Source organism: Eumetopias jubatus, unplaced genomic scaffold, assembly GCF_037043125.1.
Source record: "Eumetopias jubatus isolate StellerSeaLion01/CBP00866 unplaced genomic scaffold, mEumJub1_p1.0 scaffold_2, whole genome shotgun sequence".
NCBI lineage: Eukaryota > Metazoa > Chordata > Mammalia > Carnivora > Otariidae > Eumetopias > Eumetopias jubatus.
In genome coordinates this window covers 196,274,700-196,294,116 of record NW_028274808.1, presented here as the reverse complement: position 1 = coordinate 196,294,116, position 19,417 = coordinate 196,274,700, and the positions used below count along the sequence as shown (strand labels likewise).

Below are 19,417 nucleotides of genomic sequence, written 5' to 3'. Positions count from 1 at the left end.
TGAAACGGATTGGAAAGGATGTACCTCTGATTCATCTTCTGACTCGTGTTCATGAATTTCTCAGTGAGCAGGTTGATGAACAGAGTGTCGGTGATGATCTGAGACATTGAGCATAGCCCTGCAGCTTATCACCTAGATTAAGAATCCGATTTAATATTACCTACATTTTACACTAAATCTTTTATTTAACTTTCTTTATTATCTCAGTTTCTCTCCCCTGGGCTCCCCCATTGCTCTGGTTAAACTAGAATTGAACTGTAGAGTGTTTTGTGAGGCTGAGTTTCTCTTTCTCTCTGTCTCTCTTCCCTCTCCTTGGCATGGAGTTGACACACGCACTCATTAAATATTTGTTCAAAGAGTGATTGAATGGTGATCTGATCCAGCCTTGCAGCTCTATTATCTGATCCCCAGATCTCTGGCTGTTATCTCGCCTCCTTCAAACCTGTCCTTACACATCATCTTCTCAATGAGGACATCCTGACCACCCCATTTAAAATTATTAAGTCACCTCTTTCCCCACACTCTACCTAGATTTTCCCCACGCTCTACCTGGATTTCCCTTCACTCCCTCTACTTTTTCTTTTTTTCCCCCCATAACACTCATTACCATTTAACACACCTTATTAACACTTACTGTTTATTATATGTTATTTTTAACATGGTTATTGTTTATCATCTGTTTAGAATCTGGCTGTATTGTAAGCAAAGCTGTGATCATTCAAATTGGTGTCTTTTGACACCCAAGTTCAATTCGGTTTTTGTTACAAACCAGCTCCTTCTTGTTGACTTCAATGATGATCCTGATATTTTGGGATGTACTACTCCTGGGCCTCCTGAAGTTTTGGACTCAGTCTTTGCTTCAAAGTAATAAACCTCATGTATAAAAGCTACGTAATTAAAATGACGTTTCTTTGTGTTTCTGACTGCAACCCAAATAAAACCCTGGATTTTCAAATTTGGAAGTTATGTTTGGTGTCATCTAAAGTTAAATATAGGCCATATAGCATAAACCAGAGGCAAGAAGGGGCAGTCTAAAGAGAGATTGTTTTCTTCCAGAGCAGCTTAAAAATGGAAGTGTGGTGAGGCCCACCTGACAGACTACTAAGACATCTTGAACACACAGAAAACAAAAACAAAACAGCAGTGGTTTGGGATTTGAGCCCCAGGTTGAAAGCCCTAAAGCAGGTGCTTTTCACCTAGGTATTTCTATGTCCTGTGCTCTAGGAGGGGTGTTAGTCGTGATTGATTTATTTAATGATGATTCATAATTCTCCCAAGCAGCCATGGGGGGCGTGCTAGTATTTACACGAACAGACACCCTGCGTTTGGACTCAATACTTTGTACGTCTGGGTTAGCATGGCGAGAGTCATGTGTTCTGAGATCAGCTCTCTCGCGCGGTGACTGGTGGTGGATGATAAACATGCAGTCAATAAGGAATGCTTCCATTCCGAGGCTGGAGCATAAGGTGCCGGGAGAGTCCGTGTCTGTCTTTCCAGGTAGCTTCTCTTTTTTTCTTAACCATAGTTTTATTTTAAAATTAACATGCAGTAAAATTGACCTTTCTGCTGTATAGTTCTATGGATTTTAACATTGCACACTCAACACACATGCTCACACATACACATACATACACACACACTTGGTGTAACCATTTCATAATCAGGATCCAAAATGGTTTCATCACTTCCAGAATCTGTCTCATGTTATCCCTTTGTAGCCACATCTGTCTCCCTGCTCCTCGCCTACCTGGCCTTCCTTGCTATAGTTTTGTGTTTGCAAGAACGTTGTGTAAATGGAATCATACAGTAATCTTTTGAAATGGACTTCTTCTAGCTAGCAGAGCGCTTTTGAGATTCATTCTGGATGTGTGTGTATCTATCAATAGTTCCTTTTATTACTGAGTGGTATATGATACGGAGGTAGTATGGCCATCCGTCACCTGTTCAAGGACATTTGGGTTGTTTCTTGTTTTAGGCAGTTATGAATAGAGCTGCTACAAATATTTGTGTACAGGTTTTTGGGTGAGCATTAATTTTCACTTTTCTAGGGCAAATACCCAAGAGTGGGATTGCTAGGTCATATGGTATAAGTATACACTTAATGTTATAAGAAATTACCTGTGTACAAATGTTCTTAGCCACATTATTCATAATCAAAAAGTGAAAATAAATGTCCATCAACTGTTGAATGGATAAATAAAATATATATCCATACAATTGATATTATTTGGCAAGGAAAAGAAATGAAATATTGATACTATAACATGGATGAACCTTGAAAACACAGTAGGTGAAAGAAGCTGGTCACAAAGGGCCATGTACTGTATGATTCCATTTATATGAAATGTCCAGAATAGGCAAATCCATACCAACGTAGACTGGTAGACGTAGCGAAGGTAGATTGGTTGCCTAGGGCTGGGTGGGTTTGGGGAGGTATGGGCAGTGACTGTTACTGGGTATGAGGTTTTAGGGTGATGAAAATGTTCTAAAATTTGTTGGGGTGATGGTTGTACAACTTGTAAATATACTAGAAACCACTGAATAGCATACTTTAAATGGGTGAATTATATGCTGTATGAATTCTATCTGAATAGGCTATTATTTAAAAAAAATTAACTGCTAACTTGTTTTCCACAGTGGCTATACCATTTTGTATTATCACCAGCAAATGTGGGAGTTACAGGTACTCCATATCCTCACCAGCACTTGGTATTGTGAGCATTTTTTAATTTAGGAATTTTCGTAGGTATGTAGTGATATTTCATGTTTATCTGCATTTCCCTAATGGCTAATGACACAGAACATCTTTCATGTGCCTATTTGCCATCTTTAGTGAGGTGTCTGTACAAGTCTTTTGCCCATTCTAAAATTGAGTATTGTTTTCTTAATGTTAGGTTTGAGAGTTCTTTGTATATTGTGGAGACAAATCCTTTGTCATATGTGATTAGCAAGTATGTGTTTTCTCTTAGTCTCCCAAGTAGCTTCTCTTTTCTCTCTTAACATAAATCCTTTTTGATGGGTTGCAGGTTCTACCAGAGCTTCATTGTCTGTTTACTCCTGTATCTTCAGTGCCCAGTATAGTATCTGGCACAAAGTGGATGTTCAATTAATACTCGATGGATGAATAAATGAGTTCCTTCTTCTTCCTGATTAGCAACAGTTTTTTTTTTTTTTCCCTGAGAGATAATAAATATATAAAAAGTAAACCTGATTAGGTCACTTCCCTGATTAAAATATTTCCTTCCAGTTACCTCTATAGGAAAAAGAAAATCTCTAACAGAGACTGTAAAGCATGGCATGATCCCATTTGGTTTCTCGAACATTTCATGTTCTCTGCCCCAGAGCCTTTACCTGTGCTGTTTCCTCTGTTTGAAACTTGTCTTGGCCAGGCCAGCTGTCTTTGCCTCCACTGTCTTTGCCAGGTCAACTCCTCATTTTTATTTATTTCTTAGCTCAAACATCACCTTCAGTCATTTATTCTAGACCCTCGGAATATAAGAGTAAGACCGGCGCAATACTTATCCTCTTGAGGCTTACTTTTCATGGCCCAACCCCCAGACCGGGTTGGGCACCTCTGTTTTATGGCCATAGTCTCCCTCTGTTTTTCCTCCACAGAACTTTAATTATCTATAATTATATATGTTCAGTCTTTTTCACCCCACCAGACCATAAACCAGGGACCTTTATAAACATTTTTGTTCATTTATCCTTTAAAAGAATTTTGAAAAAACTAGTAACCTTTCACACATAAATATATTTATGTATATACGCATATGTTTATATTGTGACATCTATAATTTTTCATTGTAAGTTTAAATAGTTGCAAAGGATATAATTTCCAGTACACTATAAAACTTGACGTTTTAAAGTGAAACTTTTTTTTTTTTTTTAAGATTTTATTTATTTATTGGACAGAGACACAACGAGAGAGGGAACACAAGCAGGGGGAGTGGGAAAGGGAGAGGCAGGCTTCCCGCCGAGCAGGGAGCCCAATGCGGTCTCGATCCCAGGACCCTGGGACCATGACCTGAGCCGAAGGCAGACACTTGACGACTGAGCCACCCAGGCGCCCCTAAAGTGAAACTTTTGATCACTCATTTAAATGTATCCCACAGAATCTAAATACTGTATTTGATACTTACCCATCATTTGTTGAAAAGAATTCCTAAAAAAACCTTTTTACAGTTGTAAATTTTACAATCTTTTTCTCGAATTCATATTTTCATTTCACTTCCCCCACATATTATCCTCTCTCTGTTTATGGTTGAAAATCTTTTATTGCTCATTCTCTCATACTTCTGTGCAATAAAAATGGGCATGCAAATTGAAACTTAATTTTTAAAAAATTTCCAGCAGTGACCAAGATGCTGTAATTGTTCTCTGTAGAGTTACTTTTGCAATTGTTATTAGTGTGTACGGATTAAAACAAAAAATGTCATTTCATTCAGAAAACCTCTTAAGGCAATAGGATGTTTTTTTTTTCCTAACCAGATCATGTGTAAGTGGGTGAATATTGCTTTTTTCTAGAATATGATCGTGTTCAATATCAACTATGTTCTTAGTTTTCATTTCCTGTAACATAAGAGGTAAGAAACCTTGTTTGCATCAACAAGTGGACAAGAATGGAAGGAGTTTGTTAGAGCGCAGCCACTCTTCTCGGTTCTTTGAACTTCCTCTGAGTTACATGCCGAAACTGCCATCAAAACTTTAAAAAGAATCTGTCTGTTGACAGCTCAGTTTGTTGAGTGAAAAAAACTGGATTCCCCCGTGGACTTGGGAGGGGGTTTGCTGTACACTCAGGAGCCGTTCCCTCTGTCATCTCACCTGGGATTTCCAAGTGTTCCTTTGTTAGACGTTTGTACGTCCAGGACTGTGCCCCATGGTAGGATTCGGGGATGGTGAGGGCTGTGTCTCCTCCTTTTATGAAGTGGGAGAGGTGCTTGCGAAGGGCCTGTGGGAAAGTAGAGCCAGTGGGATGCGGGTTTCAGCAGACTCCCAGGCAGAGCTGCTTCCGGAGGGGGCGTATATGGAGGTGGAGGACCGGGACATCAATCCTCTCAAAAGTGTGTGAACCAGGTGCGCCTTCGCAAGTCACCTTGAACCCCCAGGGGTACCCGCCCTGCTGTGCGCACTGAGCACTGCAGCCCACGTGAGTGCAAAGAGCTGTGTCCTTTTCCTCAACTCGAGTCTAGTAAGAACTCAGTATTTTTTTTTTTACTAAGATCCAGGGGCAAACTTATGTGAAATTCTTATGTAAAACTTGACTTCAAATCTATTAACCTTTTCAGTTTCCTTTGGAAAGATATAAAAGGGAAAATGTTTTTGTTCCTCAACAGTATTATATGCCATGAAATTAATTTGTAAGTATCAAGAATAAAAATGTTTTTTTACAAGTAAAGTTTTTGCCTTAGTAGCTGTCTTGCTGACTTAATAATGTCACTTTCCCTAATTCGTTTTTCTCTGTTTTCCCAATTACGTTGTTTTAGGTAACTTTTACTGTTTTTCAAGTAACAGGGGTCTGCTTGAATTTGCTGCTAAAATAATGTTTAGGGTATTTTTGGTCCTTTTTATCCTAATGTAATCTTCATAGGATTGAAAAAATTAGTGTTGTCATTTGTTTTCTTTTTGCCAACAGTGATTTTGAGCTATCTGGCAGATACTTGTAGGCCTATTACACCTATAGGGTAACAGAGTTCTGTGTGCGTGCATCAGATAAATAATGCTATGGTGCTGTTAAGAAATGTGAACTGCAGATTGGCAGCTTCGTCTTTCTGTTAATGTGCAGGTTCTAAGTGCTTAGGAGTATCCTGGAGATTTCTGTTTTTCTACAGAAAATCGAATACAGATTTTCGATTGCCTCTTAAAATGCTGTACTTCTCCAGGAAACCTTATCTTCGACATAGCATCTGGTTTTCTGTGAAGTCATAATTCTGAATCAGAATTTCCAGCTGTTGCATCTAGTTTTATAGAGCCTGAATTGAGAATCAAAAACTAGGTTACGAATTTAAATACCAGAAGTTAAATGTTATCTTTCTTTTTATAAAACAGGATGGCAGTTGTATTTAAGTATTTCCAATTTGCAGAGTTACTGTTCATGATTTGCTCCAGGAAAAACAAGATGAATAACAGCTGAACAGCTTTGAGTGACTAAGTTACGTTTTATTCCTGTGTCAGTGTCCTGTGAACCCCAGCACACAGTGTCTGCATGATGACACCTGAGATCTTAAAATGTTAGAATCAGCACAGCCTTGCAGGCCGTGCTGCATGCCTGACTCCTCGTTTTCCAGATGAGGAGACTGAAGTCTCACTCTGCCCTGTGATATAGAAAGTTATCATTAGGAAACAAATGCTATTCTATGCTTTAAAAAAAAAATTATTAACCTGAGGCAAAAGAATTGGGTTTAGTGGTATTGGGATAATTGTGTTGTGTACTGCTTTAAATTGCAGTCATTGTGCACAAGGACACAAAAGGAGGGGAGTCACTTGGCAGCCCCGTTGCACCGCTGCGTGCCTAGGACTGGGGTGCCCCAGGAGGCAGAGGCCCTCTTCTGTCTGGGATACAGTGTGGCCGTGCACGTCGAGATTTAAAGCTGTCGGTAACTTTGGGTCTTGTGATTCCTAAAGAATTACAGAGATAAAGATTCAGTATACAAAAATATTCTGGTATGGTTTAGCAAAAAGATGTTCATTACAGCATAATCTATCCTTGTGAAAAATTAGAGGAAACAATTTAGTCATTCAGCAGTGGAGAAACTGTCAAATGACGGCGAATTTAAACAATGAAATGTTATATAGCCATGAAAATAATTTTTAGAAGAATTTTTTTAATTACATGGGGAAGTGCTCATTATGGTGTCAATTAAGAGTATAGAATTGTGTATGTAAGATGGTTTCAGTTCTATAAAGGATATGTGCATAAAATGGGTCCTAATACATCAAAACGGTAAAAGCTTATTTCTGGGTGATGATGTTATGATGGGTTGATTCTTTTTCTTCTTTATATTTTGCATTTTTCACAAAAAACAGAAAATAAAGTTATTAAAAAAGAAATTTAAAATATAGTTGAAGAGGCAAATACTTTTGTAATACCAAGTGATGAAGAACCCACTTTAAAATCCCTTTGAGGATGGGATCATAGATACACAGTCGCTGATGCTTATGCTCAGATAAGTCACACACAGCTGCGCCCCCCCTGCTTCTGCTCCGGGCACGTGTCCTAATGGTGGGGACAGTGACCCGTCTGGACCGTGGGCAGTGGGGTGAAATCCACGAGTAACTCCTGTTTTAATCAAGTCATTTTATTGGGAAAAAATAAATTTGACAAGCCATTTCCCCCATTGAACGAACATTCCTTTAGTCTTTCATCTCGCAAACATTTCTGAGTGCCTAGTAGTTAGTTATTCTGACTTGGAGGTAACGTTCTGCTGCGGGTGATTCTTTGCCTACTGATTGTTTGTTGGAATTTTCATAAGTCTGCTTGCTACAGTATTCTGTTTTACAGGTAGCTTGATACAGTTCCTGTTCTCACCTGGTTCAGGTTTAATAATTAAATTGGATTAGCTATTATATAATGGATGTTTGTGTAGAAGCCAATCAGTGTAATACCTGTGAACCTGAAAACCCAACTTTAATCAGTGCCAGGCTTGGTGGGATCCGTGTTGCTGTTGCTTTGCAGGACATGGTCAAGCAGCTGTACACACTGAATGTTTTTTTTCTAAAAGGTAAGCTTTTCCAGAGCATGATATGGTTTTCTTTGCTTTCAGAATTCTTTGAAAAAAATCTATGAATATTTTGAAGTCCTCAATTCCACTTTATAACTTCAAATTAATAACTTCTTACTACTGTAATTTCATACATTTTATACTACCCCCTAGGAAAAAAAAAAGTATTTACTTCAAATATCTTACATTGATTTCAGTTGGTCTCATTCCACATTACAATTATGGCTTTCCATTCCACAAGGTATGGCTTAGAGTTGTGTTTCAAATTTGAAATGGGTTGTGCATTAATAAAGCTACTGTTTTTAATTTAAAAGAAAAGATCTTTTAAGGAAAGTTTGTTAGGCACTGGGGTAAATTTTTGAAATGTTTGTTTTATGTAAATACAGGATAGCCTCAAATTGTCCCCTGGCTAAGAAGTGGCACCTTTTTTCTTCATTTGCCTGTTTGGCCTAGTTGTGTGTTTTGTTTCATATGCTATAACCCAGGAATTCTAGAGCTGGGAGATGCTGTCTAGGTGAGCTTTCTGTCTTCTTGCAAAAATAGCCCTAAGCCTTAGGAAACAGATGATGTCTTACTCCTTCTCAGAGGCCCTCAGAGAGGGAGGTTCCAGTCCCCCAGCTTTTAGAGTCTCTCATCATCCACACCTTTTTCTCCCTTTTTTCTTTTCATCTACTATGGAACCAGGATCTTTTTCTTAAAATTTAAACTGCTTTGCTACTCGCCTAGTATTTTGGAATACTAATTTATACCTCTCCGGATATAAGCTAATTGTTCTTATTATCCTCCCTAAATGTCCTGACTGCCTATGTTTTATAGCTGATTGTTTTGTCCTAACAGTGGTGTTATGTACCAGGAATTAACAGCACAGAACTATATTCCTTGGAGAGATTATGAAGTCTTTGATCTTGGATTGGACCAATGACACAAGTGGCCCAAACACATGTACTTACTTCTGTTTAGCAATTCCGTAAATATTGATGGACGACTGGGACTGTGTGCCAGTCATTGTGCTGAGGATTGAAGATGCCCAACACATGGGTGAGATGAAGTGTTTCAGAGCACAGCAAGTCGAGGACGCAGACCTTGCTGATAAATTGGCAGCAGTGTCATCATTGTGTGGGGTTTATTTTTATTATTGGGCTTGTGATCCACTCGTACTTTGCAAGGAAGTAGAAGAGTCACTTCGAATCTATTTGCTTTATTTTATTTTCTGCAAGTGGTTCCCTCCACTTTTTGTTCTTCAAAAAAAAAAAAAACAAAACAAAAGAACAAAAAACTTCCAAGCTTAGAGAAGATGTATATAAATGAATTGTAACTTTACGGTGACAAACCGTATGTAGTGAAGTTCTGTGGAACAAGAGTTACGTTTGATTTTCCTTGTTAATATTGTTATTGAAATCTTAGGTGACTTTTTTTAGTCAGTAGAAAAATCCCACAGCATCTGTCCATTTCCAGTAATTAGTAGTCATACCTCTTTCTGACACCTGTCCTGTACCCTTCACATGTAAACACCTAGAAATATGCTCTCTGGCTGTGATGGTATATTGTCTCCCTATATTCTTGTGTCTCGAAGATAAAGTTAATCTTAGTTTAACTCAGCAGAGACAGTCCAAATTTCATCCTAGGCACAGTAGATGTATCTCAGGATGGTATGACAAGGTGATTCTGATGACCAGTGGACACATCTTTTGTTGGCAGATTTTATAAGTTCTAGCATGATAGGCGGTACTTAAGAACAAAAATTCTGGAGTCAGATTAACTGGGTTTTAATCCAGTTATGCTGCGTGTTAGCAGTGACATTAGGCACAGCATTTAACTTCCTGTGCCTCAGTTTCCTCATGTGTAAAATAGGAATAATAATACTATTTATGTCATAAGGTTGTTAATGAGAATTCAGTGAGTTTATATTTGTAGGACAGTATAACACCGCCTGGTGCAGAGTGTTCTCTCAGTGCCCGTGAATGAGTGAATAGATGTTCAGTTGTCTGTTGATGCTTTTGGTATGAATCACAGAATAATAAAGCAACATTTCTGGCTCTCGGGCCTCATCAGTCAATGCTGAGTAAGTTGAATGGTGACTTAGTTTTTTCTAGTTTCCTTAGCACCTCCCCTTCGCCCCCTCACCCCCGTTTTGCTCCATTGATGGTGCATTATAAACATCTTAGAAATTGGAAGTCTATGCTGTTTATTGGCATTTTGTCTGATAATCCTGGCATTTCAGCCTGAGCCTCAGAGCTAAATCAGAGGTCACACTCTCCTAAACCTGCACCAAGGAGGCCTTCTTGTGTGGATACTGGGGGTGGGGGTGGGGTGGGGTGGGGAGTGTCATGTCTTCATGGCTCCCCTGGCTCTGTGGAGCCTGAGAGGGGAGTCTGGGCCACTGTCGTCTTGTGTGTCTGTGATCATGCATTCCCAGAGCCGATCTGGGTCGTGGTGGATCTGGGGTGGTAGGCCCAGCCACAATTCTCAGAAACTGCACTGCTGACACGCTGGTTTTATGGAATTCATTTCCGTGTAAAACATGAAGAAGCCCGTTCTCACATTGGCCCGGCACTCGGAGATAGGGTAACTTGTCTTGGCACATGAGGGAGCCTTCTCTCTACCTCCTGCAAAGGGCACATAAGTCACCGCTTCGCACACCCTTCATCCAGCTCTTCGAGCATCTGTTCTTTGTACACCCTGAGTGCTTAAGGCTTATAGAATTGGAGTCTCCACACAACACCATGGTTTAATGTGGCTGGTGGTTGGGTTTTTTAAATTCCAAACCCATGGTACAACAGTTACTTAGCATGGAGAGGGTTAGAGATAAAACGTCAGCATTTCTGCCCACTGTCGTGTAGGGCAGCATTCATGGGAGGCTTAGAATGACACTCCACGCTACTGATTTTAAAATAGCACACTTACCCCAGGCCCAGCTCCTCCTCCCCAGCATGAGGCTTGGGCTAGCATCGTGGGAGGTGTGGGAGCGTGGACGTTGGATTGGAGCCGGGCAAGCCTGCAAAGGGACAGCAGTGAGGAGTCGCCACGGGTGAGGCTGATGGGACGACCAGCAAGGCTGCGTTTAGGAGCCACTCAAGCTGGAGAATCTGCAGGGCTGGCTACCGGATTGGCTGGAAGTAGTTCAGGAGGAGGCAGCGATCCGCGGTGGACTCTCCTCACCAACCCCCTGCTTGCCCAGCTCCCGTCGCTGACGCAGGAACAGTGGCCACGGGATCTCCCCGGGCTGTGTCCTGAGACGGGGGATGACTGGGACGTGAGAAGCCCCAGCAGGTGGTGGATGCCGCTTCCCCTTGCTGCCCAGGCCTCTGCTTCCACCGCCGGGGCTGCTATTTAAGAAATCAGCCTTTGTTCCTGTCAGCGGTGGCCGTGGGCAGGACTCTCCATTTCTTCATTTTGGGAATGTAAAGAATAAATGGGGAAAAAAGAGAAATCTTGTTTTTGAAAGTACAAATGACAGAGATCTTGATGAGGGTGTGCTTATTTATTTATTTATTTTTTAAAGATTTTATTTATTCATGAGAGAGAGAGAGAGAAAGAGAAGCAGAGAGAGAAGCAGGCTCCCCGCTGAGCAGGGAGCCCGATACGGGACTCGATCCCAGGACTCTGGGATCATGACCTGAGCCGAAGGCAGACGCTTAACCATCTGAGCCACCCAGGCGCCCGAGGGTGTGCTTATTTAAAGAACTGTAATTCAACTATAGGATTTTTAAAAAATCACGTAATCTGATTATCACTGATGTTCTCCTTCACCATCCCAGTGTTTCAGATGTGGACAGTTTTAGAACCCATAGTGTGTCTGTTGACAGCACCACTGTGCTCTGTCATTTTTTTTTTTTTTTTTTAGATTTATTTATTAGCGCACACACGCATGAACGGGGAGGGGCAGAAGGAGAGAGAACCTCAAGCAGACTCCCCATCGAGCAAGGAACTCGACACAGGGCTCGATCTCACGACCCCAAGACCATGACCTGGGCCAAAATCAAGTGTTGGATACCCAACCGATGGAGCCACCCAGGTGTCCCTGTGCTCTGTCATTTTATTTTGAACTCTTGTATCCATTTTAGCTTATTCTGTTTCTTTCCACTAGGGTACTGTGAGAACCTCCTCTTTAAAAAAAATTTTGTTATAGTTTACTCAACAAGTTATTCTCCCTAAAAATGAATTTTATTATTTTTTTCCTGTTTGTAAATTCATACACAGGGGTGAGGGAGCTGGTGCTGAAGCTGGACTGGAATAAGGTTACCATTTACTTTTTGCATTTTGCACTTAAGTGTACAATTTAAATATGAAAGGAAGAACAGAAGAAAGAAGAAAAGCTGTCATCTTCTGTCACCTCTGTGTAAGAGAACCTTTAACACTGTTCGCTTACAGAAAGTCCTTTACTGGGCATTCAAGGCCTCCTGACGTTTGCAAAGTATTATTTGTTACATGCCAGACATTTTTCTGAGCCCTTTGCAGAAAATAACCCATTTCATCCTCATGCACCCTATGAGGTATGTACTATTATTTTTTCCCATTTTACAAGTGGAGAAACTGAGGCAGATAACTTAAGTAATTGGGGAACAGCCACAAAACTAGTGGCTGATTCCAGAGTCCTCTTTCCTGTGCCCTCCACCATCAGTGGTTCTCGGCCCTGCTTGTACTTTAGAATCATCTGGGCAGCTTGTGGAGAGGGCCATGGGAGAGAGATGGAAATTTTACCTGGCCCCATCTGAGGCCAATGAAATCTTCCCTCTTCTCCCCACTTCCAAGGTCCAAGGTCACCCCCTCTCTGTTTTTCCAGTATACCATACCCTTACTTCCCCCTCATTTCATGGCAGATGTAGGGTTTTCAGTGGCCTGTTGCAATCAAGGGCCTGCCCCTTTATTAGCCCTATAAGGTGGGGTCCGTGGGGAGAGGGACGGGTTTCCCACCTGTGCGTGTCCTGCCCGGCACAGTGTCTTACGCATACAAAGCACTGGATTGCAGTTTCTCAGTGGGAGATTTGGTATATTGTTATTTTGCAGCAGGGGAGAGCCTGTGATGTACAGAAAGAGCATGAATAGTTAATTGGACAGATCTAATTTTACATCTCTAGCTTATCTGAGCCTCAGCTTTCTTACTGATAAAATGGGAAAGGTGGTAATATTAGAGGATTGTTGTGAGGATTAAATATGTGAAAATATGGAATGTGTTCTGCCGTGCAGTAGGTTACCAGAAATAAATGCCGTGGGTGCCTGGGTAGCTCAGTGGGTTAAACAGCTCACCATTGATTTTGGCTCAGGTCACGATCTCGAGGTTTTGGGATCAAGCCCAGTGTCTGGCTCTGTGCTCCGTGTGGAGCTTGCCTGAGCTTCTCTCTCTACCTTCTCCCTTTGCCCCTACCCTCCAAGATATTAAAGAAATAAATGCTGAATTCTTTCCCATGTAAATTAGATTCTAGTTACCCATAAAACTGGGATGTGAAAACTTGCTTGAAAATATACTACAGTTTTTAGTCAAATACAAAAAGTCATAGAATTTCTGGAGCTCAAATAGGCCTTAGGGATCAGGGAATGCAGTCTCGTCCTTTTCCAAGCAAGGAAACTGAAGCATGAAGAGGTGACTTGACCAGGGGCATGGAGTGAGCCCATGACATGCCTTCTTTGCCTGGACTACTCCTGTATCGCACGTACAAACAGGTGGTTAACAAAGACTTTCTTACTGCCGGGATTATTGCTCCTTTTTACTTTGTAACGTCTGCGTTATCACCTCCTTCAACTCTTGTGTGCTCTGTAACCTTTCAAAACAGCGTTGCAGGCCTAGAATATCTGACCCTGAGGCAGGGTTTTGGCTGTTAGGTAAAGTCCTAAAGGAAGCCGCTATGGGACACGGGTTAAGGAGGTGGGAGAAAGAGCATATATTTAGCTTGTTGGTTTTTCTTACATGAGAGGGAGAAGAGCCAAGAACATACCAACAAAACAGTAGTTCAGTCCACGAACCTCTTTCCAGTTCTTGTGCTTTCTGTGAAAATGGGGTTCTTGTTTCTTTCTTAAGTTCTCGCATGTGTAAGGTTAAAAGCAGAGGGGAAAGGAGGGTATTACAACTCTACTTCAAGGAGACACCGATACTTTGTTTTTATCAAACATCATACTGTTAAAAGCTTCAGAATGGCATTATGCTTTGAGATTATTTTCAAACTAAACAGCTTTTCCTACTAATACTTCAGAATAGATATTTAGGTTTCTGTCCTTGTTGATGACTGTAATTTGAATTAAAAGTGAAACCAGTTCATTGACACGTACTACGTATTGTCTGATTTGGGGCCTAGTTGCTAAGGGGGAGTGCTGCCTGCAATGAAGATGGTAAGATGTGCCATTTTCTGGTACCACAGTAAGTCCTGACCGCTGTGCCCATCCCTGTGCCCCATCTCCCCTCCCCTGTTGTCACCCCCCCCCAACAGTGTGTTTAGAATCACCAAGGTAGTCACACTCTGGTGTCCCGTGCAGTGGAAACTACCTATTCATATCATTTATAATTCCTCATCATTTTCTATCCCATTTTGCAACTTATTACCTATACAGGACATCTTGATTCTCTTAAATGCTTGGGGAATTTTTCCTTTGAAGAACTGTGAAATTAGCTGTGGACGGCATGGGGAGAAAATGCCAGTGTCTTTTCCAAAGAGTTGGGTTGCTTAGAGAAAATGATAGATGTTTCGTGTTCTTAGCAGTGTCTAAACTCAAGGGGAGAGACACCTATTCCAGATCTCTTCAGATTCATTGTCTGAAAGCAGAAACATTTATAATTTGCACTTTACTTGGTGTTTACAATATACTGCATGAAACACTTTATGAATATTTAATAATTTGTTTTTTGACACGATCACCGATATCTTTGTTTCCTGATTCTACACTAAGCTCTTAACCTTTTTTGTATTTATCTCACTTTTCCAAAATGAAAAGTCCAGATGAGGGAGTTTTAGAAAATATAGTGGAAACAGAATGTGGCTTAACTTTTAAAAATAGTCATTATGCAGCAAAAAACCTAGAGCTATAAAATTTAAATCTCGTGAAAGTTCACCAGATTTCTTCAAAACCTGCGTTGCATAAGCCCTGAAATCTTTGACATTTGACCAAGGTTTGAGGAGCTTGACCGTCCCTCAAGGGCACACATTCTCTCAGGCTGCTGGGGAAGACAGCCGTCTGCCGGGAGACACGGCTGCCTCCGCAGACGTCCCCGACTGGCTTCTAAATCTGAGCTAAACTTCGTAGTCGGATGGTGAAAGAATTCAGAAACTGTCTCTGCCTCAGTGCGTGTGAACTAGAGAGTGGGAGGCATCACGGGGTGAAGTTTGAGTTAGGAGGTGTTGATCAGTCTTCATAGTAAGACACAGTGAATAGTATTTCTAGTTTCCTGATGAAAACAAACTGAGTTCTGCTGGGCGTGGTTCTCCTGATTGTTACTGTTAAATTCTTTGCTTGCTCTTTTTATACCCACACTTAGATAATCTATAAACAGGGTTTGGATCCTGTGTGCTTCACTTTCTTTTCTTACCAGTCGTTTTCGGTGTATGTATTCCCTGAGCAAATTCTTTCCAACAAAGTATTTAGCTTTGTATGCACACAAATTCAAGAGCCAATTAAACATGTCTTTGATTAATTTATCACAAAGAATGCTACCTTGAGTTAAAACAATTCTACTCTGTGGAGAGAGTTCTTTCTGTTCAAAAGAGGGTCCTTATTTCTAAAGAGCTGAGCTCTGATTTTAATTAAATAAGGAGCATTTTATGCAATTTTTTTCTAAAGCTTAAGATTAATTTCTATGGTTACTAGGGATATAAATCTCTAGATTGCTTTAAAACAAAGATTTTTGTTCAAGAGAGAGTTGACAGCTCCCTTTAAGAGAAGCTATTACTTAATTTTACTTTTCTAAGTTTAAACACATAAAAATATTTGTAATGATACCCCAAAGGCATCATAAAAATGTAAAATAATTGTACTCTAAAATATCTAAAATTACAGGAAATAGACCTCATTTTAAAAAATGAACTGGGATTCGTGGGCTGGGGAACTGGGGTGTGACATACTTCAAACCCAGAATCTCTTGTCAGGAGACTTTTTTTTTTAAATAGTGAAAGTCTTTTCTGTTGCCAGTCATACAAACTTTAAAATGTGCTCATTCTGTTAGGAAATATTTCTTTATAATTTTATTACCTTTAATGTGTATTACTGTATTACATATATGGATGTCTTAGATTCCCCTCTGAGAGACAAATTTCTGTCTCTGGGATTAAATGGCATCACTGGGCTTGTGGATTAACTATATCACAGTTAGCTTTTAGACCGTTTTTAATGATTATTTAAAAAGCACATAGCCCAGTTTTCTAAGCAGCTTTGAACAAGGGCAGCATAAATAGTTTCTAGTGTTTTACTTACCTAAAGTATATTTCTTCTCTCAGTAGATACTGTTAACTGATAAATTGTTCCCAGGCTAAAGGTATGTCATATTTTAACAAGTGTAGCGTAAAGTCTATAGTAGAGGTGCCTACAGGGAAAAAAACCCCAACTTTTTGAGTAAATGAATCAATACTTATCCTCTTTCCTCCTTTAGTATTGTAATAACAGATTTTTTGCTTTTTTCATTTTTTAAAATTGTAATTGGGTCTTGCATAGTAAAACGTCTTCTGTTTATTAGGAAAAGTAAAATTAGATTTACAAAATATTCAGACTGAAGTTTTGAAAGAAATGGCATTTCGTATGTAATACGAATGCTGTTGAGACTAGATATGCCTGTAGTTTTAAAACATGCCTGATTCGGGAATGCTTTGCATTAAATGAGTTTATATTTTGAGAGCAAAACGGGGGAGAAAGAAAACGTTTCCTCCTTTTTTTTTTTTAAGCGACGAGAAAATTAAGTTGAGTGCAGATATTGAAAGTGCTGTAAGCTGAGTGAGCAACAAAAGTAAACACTGATTATTGCACATGTACACTTGGACCAGTTTACTTTTATCTTTCAAGCGAAACATTTCCCACAGTTCTTGTGGGTTTTTATTTAAGTTGGGAAAACTTTGGAAGTTTGTGTGAAAGTATAAATAAGTTTGTGAAAGTCACGATTAGAGTCTGATAATAAACACGCAGGAAGTCAGTTGGGGAAACTGACAGTCAGATGTTACATTTCATGATGTTTTCTCCCCAGAGGCAGTTGCCTAGAGAGGGATGTCAGTTTCTGTGACTCTGAAACACATACTTTGGCTGTAATTGAAAATAAGGGTTAAATAGGAATTCTCAGATATGGATGAAGTTTTGCATTGTTTTTAAGAGCCTTAGTGATTGTTCTAGGAATCCCCAAGGTGCCCCTTTTCAACGATGGGCACAGAAATTACATATATTTTTATAGACTCCAACTAAAAAACAAAATACATACTTAGTTGGCAGGAAAATTTAAAGTTTTTTTTTTTTTTTTTTTTTTACAAAATAAGCATTAAATTTTAGCATATATGGAGATTCTTAATTTTGCAAGGAGGAAAAATTTTTTAGTTGGTTTAATTTTGAAATAGACCACAATCATAGAGTATAAATAAAAATAAAATCTAGAAACCTTAATCTAAAATTTGTTTTAAATCTCACCATTAGGACATTGACCTCACAACTGCAAATTGGCATTTTATTTTTAGTTGCTTATTCCCCAATTCTCAGGGAAGTTCGTCCATTTTTTTTATTGTAATGAGACTACGTGGAGAAAGAGGGCACCTGACCAGTCGTTAGAGTTGGCACTTTGGAAATAAGTCATCAGATACCGATACATGGTGTAGAGTTTTTGAAGGGTTTCTTGAACATTGTAGCTTGTCCTTTCTTCAGGGATGCTGCATGTGTCCCTTGTGAGTGTGTATGTATGTATTTGGGGGGACAGTTAGTGTTACATTTGAAGACAGTTTTATTGCTTACAAATTGATGATGTGATTTTAACTGAAATTTGTGGCTGTGATAAGAAAAATTTTTATACACGTGGTGTTTCAGATGCTTTACCTAATGATCTCAAGAACTGTTAAAAGGGATTTAACTTGTATATACTGGTTTTACTTCTAAAGCTTTCAAACTGAGTTCTGAATAGAACTTGCAAATATAAGACTTAAACATTATAAAGTAAAACAGTAAATCTTAAAAATAGGATGAAGAGATACAATTTGATTCTCAAAATCAAAGTCAGTAATATATAGCTCAGGATCTAACCGTTACTTTTCTAGGTATTTTTATACACAGATTTTTCTCTAGCAAGTGATTTCTTAGGAACTAAATTATTTTATGCTATTTTGAACACTTAAACAGTTTTATCAGGCTAGTCCCCATTTTATAAAACTTAGCAGTTAGCAATTCGCTGTCTTTTTTCCTAAATCCCAGAAACCAGTCGATCTTATATATTTTCATTTTTTTCAAGCAGAGGATGTTGGAATGTTTTGTTACTTATTACTTGAAATATTTTCTGCCCTTTTTTTGTTGTTGTTTTTCTTTGCACGTGTACAGAAGTGCTTTAAGTTTCATGCCTTATTTACTCCAAAGAAGACCATAATGAAGGAAAGGAATCTATATTTTTTTGGAAGACAGGGAATGATGAAGCAGGCCCTGGGTTTTGCATGGAATTTGAACGTTTCTGTTCCTGGTTGAGGCTGGCTTGCTCTGCATTTTATTCCCATTCACTCAGTTGAAAGATGACTTTGGAGGAAAGGCTGGGTATCTTGTTACCAGACCCTCTTTTTCAGAGCTTCGTGATAAAATGCACATTACGTCCTTTGCTTTTGTTTTTACCAAGTGAGAAAAAAAAATATTAAAGCAGAGCACTTATACTTGTGGGGTTTGAGTATTATCAAGCAGGGTTTTCTGTTGAATGTAAATTATTGGCATCTATCAAGTGGTATGGAAGTTGAGTGTATGTTCTCCCTTTGTACTGCCTGTCGTTGATTTCACTCTTCTCTTTGCTGATGTGAAGCAGAAACTGGACAAGGTAACAGTTTTGATGATGAGATTAGAGGTAGCCAGGCTGACTGTCTCCTGGCTTTTAGAGAACCTTATAAGCTCAGGGCCACCCCTTCCCCTTGTTTAGATATTACTTGCTCTTTTGAGTTTCAGATTACAGGAGCAATTGATCTGCATGACCTATCTTAAGAACCTTAACTTTGCAGTGGAAACTTAAACCAAATGTATATCCTCAAGAGACAAATCATCTTAAAACCAGGCTGTTGTCATTTTGATGTACTGTACTGTTTGTGGAGGAACAGTGTGGTGCAGGGCACCACCTGGTGGACGAGAACGGTACTTGCCGCGATGGGTGGAAGATTTGGAGAACTAGCCTACGTTGATCTAACTCTTGCCCTGGGCTTGAAAATAAGGGGTTTCATGTTGTTTCCAGTTCATAATTTCTACCCAGGATTCCAGAAGGATGAGATTGGGAGCAGGCTGTGATATGTCAGTTTTATTTGTGGTTTTCCTACTTCTGTAGGTGTGCGTGCTGGTTCTTGCCATCCTCACAAATGTTTTTTCCTTGTAGTTGATATTATAATTCAAATAAAAAGATCGTTTTTTAAAATGTCAGTAGGGCAGCATTTCATGTGCTTGAGTGCATACGTTTAACCTGAGTAATAAAAAACCTGCCTTTGGGTAGAACCTGTTTGTGGCCCCAACCTTTATGTTCACTTTTTGTGGGGAGGGTTGCTTTTGGTTGCCAACTGTGTGCAGCTGTT

At 39.6% G+C, this 19,417-nt stretch overlaps 1 protein-coding gene across 1 annotated transcript in view; it reads left to right on the top strand.

The window, feature by feature from the left end:
• STX18 (syntaxin 18) overlaps positions 1-19,417 on the top strand; it is a 116,975-nt gene that overhangs the window by 32,728 nt on the left and 64,830 nt on the right. The window lies entirely within an intron of this gene.